A 12352-nucleotide genomic window follows, 5' to 3' on the forward strand; every position below is an offset into this window, starting at 1 on the left:
TAACTTAAAAAGGTTCTGCTGTAGACTTAAAAAGACTGAACCTGGATCAGGCTTAATGATAACAGACCCACATGCAATTGTGCCCTCTAGTGGACAATACTTGTAACCAGGGGCGTAGCAGCAAATTCTGGGCCCTGTACACTCTCAGTGTCAGTGGGCTCTACGGCTCTGCTTCCGCCCCCCCCCCCCCCCCCCCCACTACCACGCCCACCCATGTGGAGTGCTACAGACAAGCAGCTCTTCAGCCCAGAGAAGGTTGACGAAAAACGGAAACGGAAACAGGCGGAAAACGAAAATAGGTGGGAAACGAAAACGGGCGGGAAACGAAAATAGGTGGGAAACGAAAACGGGCGGAAAACAAAAAAAGGTGGGAAACGAAAACAGGCGGAAAACAATTTTCTTTAAAAAGTACAATATACAATATATTAAAAAAATAGACTACAATGAAGTTTTACACTTTTAGTTTAATGCAATTCAATACTAATACTAATTTAAGACAATTAAAGTACATTTATAACACGCTTAAAAATTGTAGTACAGTATATTAAAATATATTTTTATACCCAACAAAGTATACTAGAAGTGTGCCACTTACAAGAAACATATTTGTGTGCTACTTACAAAAAACATATTTGTACTCTAATGTAGATATATTTAACATAAATTCTTAGTACATTCCCAATGTACCTGTTGGATATTAGTTCAGTAGTAATACAGCTGTAATACTCATTAAATGTATTGTAATTCCACTGCAAGCATATTTAAAATATGGGATTACATACATGAAGTAATATGTTTAAATGTTACTTAAGTATATTGAAATTAGTTCCATTTTAGTACAGTTAAGCACACTTAGCACAATTTAAGTAAGACTTTTGTACTATTTTTATACAATTAAAATAATATAAGTACAAAAAAAGTTGTTTCATTTTAGCACTCTTTAAATACACTGATTAATAATGTGGCTACAAGAACACATGCTTAGTATACTTCTATACTTCTATAATATATTTTTTTCACTAGGGCAGCTCTCTGGTTTTCAGGTTACTCCTCTAACTATAAATGCACAGTCGGCACAGATAAAACCCAAATCTGAAACGGAATGCTGTTTATTAGTTGGAATAATTAATGTGTCAGGAAACACCTGGGCAATAAAACACACCTGACAGTCCAATACTTTTGCATACAAGAAAAATGGGTGGGTTCAGACAGAAGATGCTGAATCATCTGAACTGTGTATCAGATTCAGATGTAAATACCTGAAAATAAAAGCTGAAAAAAGCTGATCTTTTTTCTCATATTAATATTTTAATCTCAAATTTAATTGTTTTCAGTCTATATCAGAAATAATGGGATTGAACTCACTGTTCCAATACTTTAGGAGGGCACTGTAGGTTGAAAAGGATTTGCAAATAATCATATTTTCTTATTTATTTATGTTTTACACAATGTCCCAACTTCATTTGGTCAGTTTCTATTATTATGTGGTCTTTTCACTTTTTTTCTGATCACCAAAATATTTCTTTTGCTATTTTTGCCAAATCATTTTGGTTGCTGAACATTTGGTGCCTCTTTACCTGAGAGTATTCTTAAGATAAGCAATTTGAGAGGATATACAGGGGTTGGACAATGAAACTGAAACACCTGTCATTTTAGTGTGGGAGGTTTAATTGGTTAATTTGGACCAGGCTGGTGGCCAATCTTCATTAATTGCACATTGCACAAGTAAGAGCAGAGTGTGAAGGTTCAATTAACAGGGTAAGAGCGCAGTTTTCCTCAAAATATTGCAATGCACACAACATTATGGGTGACATAAAAAAAAGGACAAAAAGGACAAATTGTTGGTGCACGTCTTCTTGTCTTTGTGATGTATCAAGAGCCACGGTATCCAGGGTAATGTCAGCATTAACCACCAAGAAGGACGAACCACATCCAACAGGATTAACTGTGGACGCTGTAAGAGGAAGCTGTCTGAAAGGGATGTTCAGGTGCTAACCCCGATTATATCCAAAAAACATAAAACCACGGCTGATCAAATCACGGCAGAATTCAATGTGCACCTCAGCTCTCCTGTTTCCACCAGAACTGTCCGTTAAGACAATAAATTACTGTGGTCTAAAACCAGGTGTTTCAGTGTCATTGTCCAACCCTGTATGTCCTTTTGGCAGATCTGTGTTTTCCTCATTGTATGTATAAACATGTGGATCACGTAAACAAAGTATTCCTAATTGCAGTTATGAGTCTTATCCACTAGAGGGCACAATTGCATATGATTCTGTTATCATTAAGCCTGATTCATTTTCAGTCTGCCTAAGGCATCTTAGTGTTTAGATTACCTTTATCTTAACTGGTGGAGAATGAGAGCGAGCGAAAGAGAGAGAGAGAGTTCAGTGTGAGGCTCGCTCATTTCATAATAATCTTTAAGCTAAGATGCTTTCAGGAGACCCAGCCTAGATTGATTCAGCAGACGTGTAATCTACATTTATAAGTGCATTATTACACCATACAGTATGATTATGAGTCTTATAATGTGCGTGACTCTTTCATGTGGATTAGAAATGAAAAATCAGTGTATTTAAAATGTCATAGAGGAAGCAGAAAGACTTTATTAAGGGTTTATTAACTTAAGTGAAATAGGATTAGTTATTGATTAGTAAATAATGACAAATACATTTTGGTAATCAATATCAAAAGGTAAAACGTACAATGTATGAGGTTCACCAAGATCATTGTTGGCACAAAAAAAAAACATGTTTTTTTCTGTATATTTGATCTTATTGTAACTATGACTGAGGAGCTCAATCTCAACACTCATTCATATTACCTAAATTAATTCTAAGATCTTATTGGTTTACTTTTAAAACACATTTTTTTTGAAAATCACTAGTATGTGCTCAGTGTTCTCATGCTATTAGCATAGCCGCTATTGAGCTGTTTTTCATGTTTTTGCTAAATTCTTTGATGAAAACTAAATTATGTTACTTTGATTCCTGTTACTCAAAACATGAATAGTAACATGAACGAGTGCCAATCACAGGAGTGATTTTTTTTGTCATAAATATCAATTATTTGAACATGCAGTCAAACATTTCTTTAAAATAAAGACTTACTTGAGAGAAAATAAATTAGTGAATTATTGAACTTGCTTTTAAACTTTAGGTTTTTAAATGCCACATGAGTTTTGTAACCATCTTCGTATTAGAAACCTTGTAAAAAAATAAATAAAGCTGCCCGAGTTATTTTGAATGTTTTTAATAGTTAAATATATGTGTTATTAGATTTAGAGTTAAATAAACAAAAATATATATTTTTGCAGAGTTACAACCAGCAAATGGCACCCATTTGGTGGAATGGCCCTTCATTATTTTGGTACGAAAAATTCTGCCAAACGCTTTATTATTGTTTTCAGTCCATAAATCCTCAATCATCATATGATGATTTGATTTATTATATATATAAACATACATATATACAATATATTGTTCCTTTATGTCTTATTAAAGCACTGCCTTTGTTCAGTGCCCACAGCCACCTTTATTAACAATAAACCCTCTCCTGTGTTTTTTTTTTTTTTCCTTTTTTTCAGAAAGGGTTAAACAGATCTGTCCAGGAGGGAATCAGAAATTCAGAAATGCAGCAATGCGGCTCTCCCATTGGTGGACTGGGGGCAGGAGGAGGCGGGCCATTGGAGAGATTATACAGGGTTTTTTTTTTTGTCCCTTCCTACTGTCCTGCTCTATCTTTAATAAAAGAAGGACCAGCTGCTGTGAGGCCACGCCCCCCACCATCAGCCTTTTTCATCCCTCCTTTCTCCCCCTCTCCTCCTCCCCTCCCTCCTGTCCTATCCTGTCCAGGCTTCGCTCTGAGTGACAGCTCAGATGGAGTCACGTGACCCTGGAGGATTTGCAGTGAGCATGCTCGGTCGGGTGCTCTCCTGGATGCTGCCCCTCCTCCTCCCTGGCTGTCTGTGCTGTGCTGTCACTCCCTCCTTTCATCCTAAGAGAGAGAGAGAGAGAGAGGAGAGGAGGATGCTTGTTATTGTGGAGCATCTCAGCCCTGCAGCCTGCGCCTGCGCATGCTAGGACTGCTGCTGCTGCTGCTGCTGTTATTCCTGCTTACTGCTATTATATTCCTGCAGCTGCTGATGCTGTAGCTGATGCTGTTGCTTGGTTGGTGCTGCTGAATCAGTGGCCATTGTGGCTGTTCCTCACATTAGAGCTTCCTGTCTGATTGTCTGATCTCATCATCTGATGATCTGATCTGATGATCTGATCTGCATCTTTCTCCTTTGTGGACATATTGAAGATAGACAGTCTTCAGCATCAGATGTCCTCAGGCGGCGAGAGGAAGCTGTAGCAGGTGGCTGGTGAGTGTTCCTCCATGCTTATGAATGGTGATGAATGTGTTGCTGATCTCAGTGTTGCTGATCTCTCTGTCTGTGAGTGTGTGTGTTTGTGTTTTGGATACGCTGCTCTGAAATGGCCGGATGTTATCTTGTCCATGTGTCATACTGGTGGTGGTGACCATACTCTAGATAGAGTACTGGTACTAGTCCTGCTTTGATGATGTGTGTGTGTGTGTGTGTGTTTTATTCTCCATTCTCCATCTCCATGCCAAATTAAATCAAACAGGACAGATGCAGAATGTCTGAGGATGCAGATAAATATATACATTTTTCTAAATATTTAAATATGTGATGTGAACAGTGTGTCCCTTATGTACTCCCTAATATGGCATGACCATCCAAAAAAGTTGGACTCATCCTACATCCTTGGATGTAACGTCTCAAAGTCTTTAAATAATATTCCTAATAATAATAATAGGTTCCTAAATGTGGTTCTAGCCTTGGATGTGCAGTTCTTGGAAAATTGGAAAACTCCTCAGTGGGTATAGAACTTACAATATACTGTATTTTATGCTGAAGTGCTTTAATCTAAAATATATGCCTAAAAAAACTAAGGTCTCATAATTCTTAAAAATAAAAGGGACCTTCAGGGTTCTAGGCATGGATGTGCAGTTCTTGGAAAATTGGAAAACTCCTCAGTGGGTATAGAACTTACAGTATACTGTATTTTATGCTGAAATGCTTTAATCTAAAATATATCCTTAAAAAACCTAAGGTCTCATAATTCTTAACAATAAAAGGGACCTACAGGGTTCTAGGCATGGATGTGCAATTTTTGGACAATTAGAAAACTCCTCATTGGGTATAGAACTTATATGTTAGCCTAAGGTTCTTCAGTATTGATATCCGTAAGACCTAAAGTCTCATAGTTCTTAAAAATAAAAGGACCTTACAGGGTTTCTAGGTTTAAATGTGCAGTTTTTGGACAGTTGCTTAACTCCTCAGTGGGTGTAGAACTTACAGTATGCTGTATTTTATGTTGAAGTGCTTTAATCTAAAATCTATCCCTATAAAACCTAATTTCTCATAGTATTTAAAAAATAAAAGGGACTAGGAATGGATGTGCAGTTTTTGGACAATTGGTAAACTCTTTAATGGGTATAGAACCTATATGTTACGCTAGGGTTATTTAATATTGATCCCTATAGAACCTAATGTCTTATAGTTCTTAAGAACGAAAGGACGTACAGGGTTCTTGGCATGGATGTGCAGTTTTTGGACAATTGAAAGACTCCTCAGTGGGTATAGAACCTACTGTATACAGTTGGTAAACTCTTTAATGGGTATAGAACTTATATGTTATGCTAAGGTTCTTTAATATTGATGCCTATAGGACCTAATGTGTTATAGTTCTTAAAGGGAGGTACAGGGTTTGAGGCTTGGATGTGCATTTTTTGGACACCCGGACAACTCTCTGGGATAGAACTATTACCGTATGATAAGGGTATTTTTCTTATAAATCCTGTCAATCAAATAAAAATACAAACAAAGTGTCCTAGGATTAAAACATTTCTGGTATAGAACCCCTAACTTAAATTAAGGCTCTTAAACTTAAACTTTATAAAAACTAATGTCTCAAAGTCTTAAAGATAAAGATTTTTAATTTTTTCTTGCTTGGAACAAAGAGCTCCAGGACTCTTCCTAAGAATTCTTACTGCATATATAGTACTGTTACCTAATACTGTGGTTCAGAAGCATTGAACCTTATCAGACAAAATAGTCTCACAGGCTTAAAAAAAAAAACCATAGTGTTCCTTTAGGGTTCTAAGCTTGGAAAACTCTTCATTGGGTATAGAACTCATCTTATGCTGAGGTTCTTTATTATGTATCCCTACCAGACATAATGTCTCACAGTCTTAAAAACAATGAGTCCAAAAGGATAATTCAGGGCTTGGATATACAGTTCTTGGACAATTGAAACTCTTCAATGGGTGTAGAACCAATATATTATGCTAAGGTTCTTTAATATTGAGCCCCACATGACGTAATTTCTCACAGTTCAAAAACAAAAGTTCAAATTGGCTTCTTGGCTCAAGTGTGCAGTTCTTGGAATGTTCTTGGGACATTGGAGAACTCTTCAATGGGTATAGAACCTTGATAGTTATGATACTAAACCAGATTTAATACTAAACTATATCAGACCTATTGTCCTACCATCAAAAACAATGATTGCTACATTGTTCTTGGCTAGAACAAGAAATCTTAGAATCAATACTTTTCAGATGTACCCTAAAACATGCAGTTTTATCCAAGAACAGGGGGTTGTTAGTTCTAATAGAGTTGTTTGGTTTTGATTATATACACATAGTATGCAATATACAGTGTAATATATAGTTAGTTGTTAGTGTTATATAACAGACATGCTGTATATTGACTACACTAGCTCTGGATGGCCATGTAACACCGTAGCGTCCTCTGGGACTGAGCACTGAATGTATTCTGTTAAAGATTCACACTTCTATTCAATTCAGTGTCCGTCACTGATTACAGATGCTTTAAGGGGACCAAATGTGCCCCTTGCTCGCCCCCCCTGGAGTGCCACCACCTGCCCCTCTCCTGCTCTCTCGCTCTGTATGCCCTGTTTGTTTGGTTCCTGCGGCTGCCCGGATCAGCACCGCGTCGTCCAGCATGCAGAATAACCCGACTGCAGGAGCAGCACGGCTGAGGCACACTTTCATTTCCAGGATAATCTGAGCTGACTTTAGCCGATTCCTCCAGTGAGGGGTTGTTGGGGGTTTTGAGAGGGCGGGGCTTAGGCTGACATAATCTCTATGATAGGATAAATACAGGGAAGCACTAATACAACCAGAGAGAAACTGTCGCAGAGTGTGGCTGCAGCTCAGCAGTGTTGCTGTGATATACAGGCTGTGGTAGCTAGGTTGTTGTTATGTGGTTGTTGAGGTACCTTATACTATATGTGTATGGTGTAGTAGTAAGGTACTATGGTTTAGTTGTTGGTTAAATAAGGTGTTGCTATATGGTTGCATAGGTTGGGTATTTTATAGGTGTTGTGATTGCTAAGTGGTTGCCAAGGGTGGTTGCTAAGGTATAGAAGTTGTTTGTAAAGGTGTTGCTAAGTGGTTGTTAGGGTGTTAAGTTCGTTTCTGTGCTCTTATGGTTTAATATGATTAAAAAAAATAGACACTATTCCTAAGGTGATTGCTAAGGTGTTGCTATTATATAGTTGTTAGTTGCTAAAGTGTTGCTAGGTGCTTTCTAAGGTGTTGCTATGTTCATGTGCTATCTATCTATCTATCTATCTATCTATCTGTCTGTCTGTCTGTCTGTCTGTCTGTCTGTCTGTCTGTCTGTCTGTCTGTCTGTGTCTAACTTTGTGTCTAACTTGCCTTTGTGGTGACCAGCTTAGGTGGGGATATTGAAATCTCATTGGCGCTCTGAGTATATGATAGAAGAAAAATGGTTAGAAGATAATTTAAGGTAGTAGAAGGTGATCTAATGGTAGAAGGTGGTTTAAGGTGGTACAATTACGTATAAGATGGTTTAAGGTGGTCCAATGTGGTAGGAGATGGTCTAAGGTGTTACAGGGTGGTAAAAGATGTTTTTTGCTTGTAGAATGAAGTAGAAGTTGGTTTAAGGTCTTAGAAGGTGGTATAGGGTGGAAGAAGATTATTTAAGGTGGTACAATATGGTAGAAGATTGTTGAAGGTAGTGGACAATGGTATAAGGTGGTAGAAGAAGTAGACAATGATAGACAGTAGACAGTGGTAGAAGATATTTTAAGGTGATAGACAGTTGTAGATGATATTAGACAGTAGTAGATAATGGTAGAGGATGGTTTAAGGTGGCAGACAGTCGGTAGGTAGACAGTGGTAGACGATAATAGATGATAGCAGAGGATATTTTAAGGTGGTACATAGTGGTAGACAGTGGTAGACAATAATAGACGATGGTAGATGATGATTTAAGGTGGTAGACAGTTGTAAACGATAGTAGATGGTAATAGAGGATGGTAGAGAATGGTTTAGGGTGGTAAACGAGAATAGACAATAGTAGAGGATGTTTTAAGGTGGTAGATGGTAATAGAAGATTGTTTAAGATGCTAAAAGGTGGTATAGAGTGGTTTAAGGTGGTAGACAGTTGAAGACGATAGTAGACGATAGTAAATGACGGTAGATGACATTTTAAGGTGGTCTATAGTGGTAGATGATAGTAGACAATGGTAGAGGATGTTTTAAAGTGGTACACTGTGGTAGAAGCTTGTTTAAGGTGGTACAAGGTGGTAGAGAGTGGTTTAAGGTGGTAGACAGTGGTAGACGATATTAGAAGGTGGTAGAGGATGGTATAAGGTGGTAAACAGGGGTAGATGATAGTAGATGATTTAAGAGGGTGTTTTAAGGTGGTAGACAGTTGTAAACGATAGTAGATGGTAATTGATGATGGTAGAGAATGGTTTAGGGTGGTAGACGGTGGTAGACAAGAATAGACAATAGTAGAGGATGTTTTAAGGTGGTAGATGGTAATAGAAGATTGTTTAAGATGCTAAAAAGTGGTATAGAGTGGTTTAAGGTGGTAGACATTTGAAGACGGTAGTAGACGATAGTAAATGATGGTAGATGATAGAGGTGTGCCAAAAAATCGATTCACATAAGAATCTTGATTCTCATTTACTACGATTCAGAATCGATTTAAAATGTCCCAAAATCGATTCTAAGGTCCAATCCCATTTCTTCCCTTGGCCCTACCCCTCACGGTAAGTTCACACTGCAGCGGCACGAAGCGTTTTTCGCTCCGCCTCCCACTGCCCAAAGCGACCGTGGCCGCTGCAGTTTGAACTTACCGTCAGACCCACACAGAGCGTAGGTGTATGAGAATTACCGGTAAGATGGCAGAACAAGCACTATATTACCTTAGATTAACGTGTAGTTTTAATGTTTTATGGCAGAATGCTTCATAACAAGCATAAAAAAGATCGCTAGTAGTTAGTTTCAGTTTCTGTTAGCTAGCTAACTAGCTAACTTTCCAGTTCCACCTTAAATAACGCTACAGGTGGCAGCGGGCTGCAGCATTTAAGGCGGAACGGAAAAATAACAATAAGCTAATCAGAGCTAATTTCAGCTCCCCATCACAGAGGAATTAAGGAATGGACAATATGAATTAATTTCTCCACCTCCTGCCCCCTTTCTGAAGAAATACAACGACCTTAAAGTTAACTAGTTAATCAGCAGCTGCTCCTGAACTTTAGCGCTTCACTGCTATCATCACATCAGCCCAGCAGCGTCACCTACACACCACCGCTAGTAGCCTTATAATAAAGCAGTGTTATTTATTATTTATTTATTGTTCATTAACGTCATTGTGATATCCCAGTGATTCCTCTGTCACTGAAGACCCACATTCCTGCACATTTTATTGTTTTTGTAACACATTACCTTCTCCAGGACCAGTGTATATTTTGGAGGCTTTTTTTTCAATAAGTTTTCAATAAATTTTTATAAATCAAATTGTTTTGAATCAAAAATCGATTTTGAATCGAATCGTGGCCCCCAAAATCGGAATCGAATCGAATCGTGAGATAGTAAAAGATTCCCACCCCTAGTAGATGACATTTTAAGGTGGTCTATAGTGGTAGGTGATAGTAGACAATGGTAGAGGATGTTTTAAAGTGGTAGATTATGGTAGAAGCTTGGAACAGTGATAGAGAGTGGTTTAAGGTGGTAGACAGTGTTAGACGATAGTAGAAGGTGATAGAGGATGATATAAGGTGGTAGACAGAGGTAGATGATAGTAGATGATTTAAGATGATGTTTTAAGGTGGTAGACAGTGGTATAAGATTGTTTAAGGTGGTACAAGGTGGTAGAGAGTGGTTTAAGGTGATATCCAATGGTAGACAATGTAGGCAATGGTAGACAATGGTAAAGGAAGGCTTAAGGTGGCAGAACATCTAGTCATAATGTGTTTTAAGATGCTAAAAGATGTCACTGCAGTGTGAAGACAGTGTGTACGTAGCTGAGATCCAGTAAACACACGTGTTCTGTCATGGCGGCACACACTGGCGCTGTGTCTCGGGCGCCCCACGCTTCAGCTCGCTCTGTTATTGTTGCCACTGTCTCCTCTCTTTTTCCTCCAGCTGTTTTGTGATTGGCTCGTGCCAAGGCATTGAGCTGTTGTCTTTGTCTTTGATTGGCTGCAGGGCGTAGTGCTGCAGGCTGCTGTGAAGAAAAGCTGTGTGTGTTTCCAGGTGTGCAGGCGGTGTGTGACTGTGTGAGTGTGTGTTTTGCATGGCTCTGTGATGATTTGCATCATCACCGTCATCATCATCATTATAATTTAGGCCTTAGTAGCAGAAAGTGGAGCATCTTATTCACAGATACTGGGGCTGGGTAATAGTACTGGGTGCTGCTGGGTAGTGTATTTTTTATTTTTTTGATAAATATTGCAGCAGAACTGACAGTGTTTCCCAACTGGAACAAATTGTTCATCACCTGACAAGCTCTGAAGAGATATAATTTTGACAATCTAAATCAAAATATAGATTTAAATAAATATACTCTGAGTAGTTTGATGTTACGATAGAATTTATGAATGCACTTATAAGGTAAATTGGGGAAGTTCTCAATTACAGAGTAATTTACCAAATCAGATCACTGCTAATAACCATCATCACCAGCCACTGCACTGTCCACTATGGGCGGTAATGCCATCTTTTATGTCTTTCCATCCTTCTTGCACCAACTATAAATGCCTGGCTCACCTTACTCACAAGATAGTACCTCACAACTCATTATGATATTCTGGGATAATCCATCCCATGCAGCTTGAATATTCATGCAGTTCCAACAGTGTTAATAGCATACCTAGTAGCATCCCACACATTTTCTTTTTCTTTTATTTTAATTTCTATTTAAATTTTTTTCCCATTTTCTTCCAATATTAACTGCTACTCGGCTGTATATCTTCCCATCACTGGCGATTCCACAACACAAAGAAAGTGAAGACTAGAACAGCATTCGGAGGAAAGTGCAGCAACTCGGTTCCGATACATCAGCTCACAGATGCCTTGTGCTGATCGGCATCACCCTAGAAGTGTTGAGGGGAAAGAGCGCCATCTACCCACCCAGAGAGAGCAAGGTCATTTGTGTGCCAGATTCTTAGCGTCGCTTAGCGTTGAACAGCCAGAGTCCACTCTATATCATTAAATCTGACGCGGTCCTGAACCAAGGTGGGCGAGGCCATGAACTCACTGGTGGACGTAGACACCCAAGGTCTCCCTGACCAACTCGTATTTCTGAGGATTTTCTTTTACTAGCTACTGCAGACAGTGGAGGCTGAGAAATAGCATGCATACACAACTCAGAGAGAACTTTAGTATTTTACAAGAAAAAATGGATTTTAGAAGAAGGAGAACTTTAAAGGACCTCATTACCTGTAATATAGATCAAAGGTGATCTGGCATCGTACAGAATTGCACTTGTTGATCTTTTTCATATGGATGCAACTATTTTTTATTTCGATGGGTAATACATTTTACAGCCCTAATGCCCATCGTTTCTAAGCTTACTGCAGGTGCCCAGGCCCTCTCTGAATGTGGCTCTGGCACAGCTGAGGGATCAGACAGAATACTGAAGAGTGGCTCAGCAATTTCAGATCAGAGACAAGATCCTCAGCAGAGCTGGAAGAGGCGGAATATCCAGCCCTGCGTACTCCCCTTATTCTCATTCAGCACGCTAACATCCTGCCCAGCTCCTCATCATTAGCGTGGGCTGCACTGACACATGGCTGTCACATCACATCAGGCCGCCGCCCGTGTCACTGCAGAGCTCAGCCGTGACGTCAGAATAGTCATGATACACAGCCCGGCTTCTTACATAAGCCTCGTCATGCGCCAAAAAAAAATATATATATATATATATAAATAAAAAACTGATGACACATTCAGAGCTATATTAATGTTCTGCTATGATTTTAGCTCATTACTGCTAATACAG

At 38.8% G+C, this 12352-nt stretch overlaps 1 long non-coding RNA gene across 1 annotated transcript in view; it reads left to right on the forward strand.

Annotated features, from left to right (window-relative positions):
* Positions 1-4006: 4006 nt before the first annotated feature.
* The window catches only part of LOC125787411 (uncharacterized), a 94286-nt gene continuing 85940 nt past the window's right edge, over positions 4007-12352 (forward strand). The window contains exon 1 of the long non-coding RNA XR_007429282.1: positions 4007-4366. This is a non-coding gene — a long non-coding RNA (uncharacterized LOC125787411). The remainder of the gene's footprint in view (positions 4367-12352) is intronic.

Source organism: Astyanax mexicanus, chromosome 24 (genome assembly GCF_023375975.1).
Source record: "Astyanax mexicanus isolate ESR-SI-001 chromosome 24, AstMex3_surface, whole genome shotgun sequence".
In the NCBI taxonomy this organism is placed as follows: Eukaryota; Metazoa; Chordata; class Actinopteri; order Characiformes; family Acestrorhamphidae; genus Astyanax; species Astyanax mexicanus.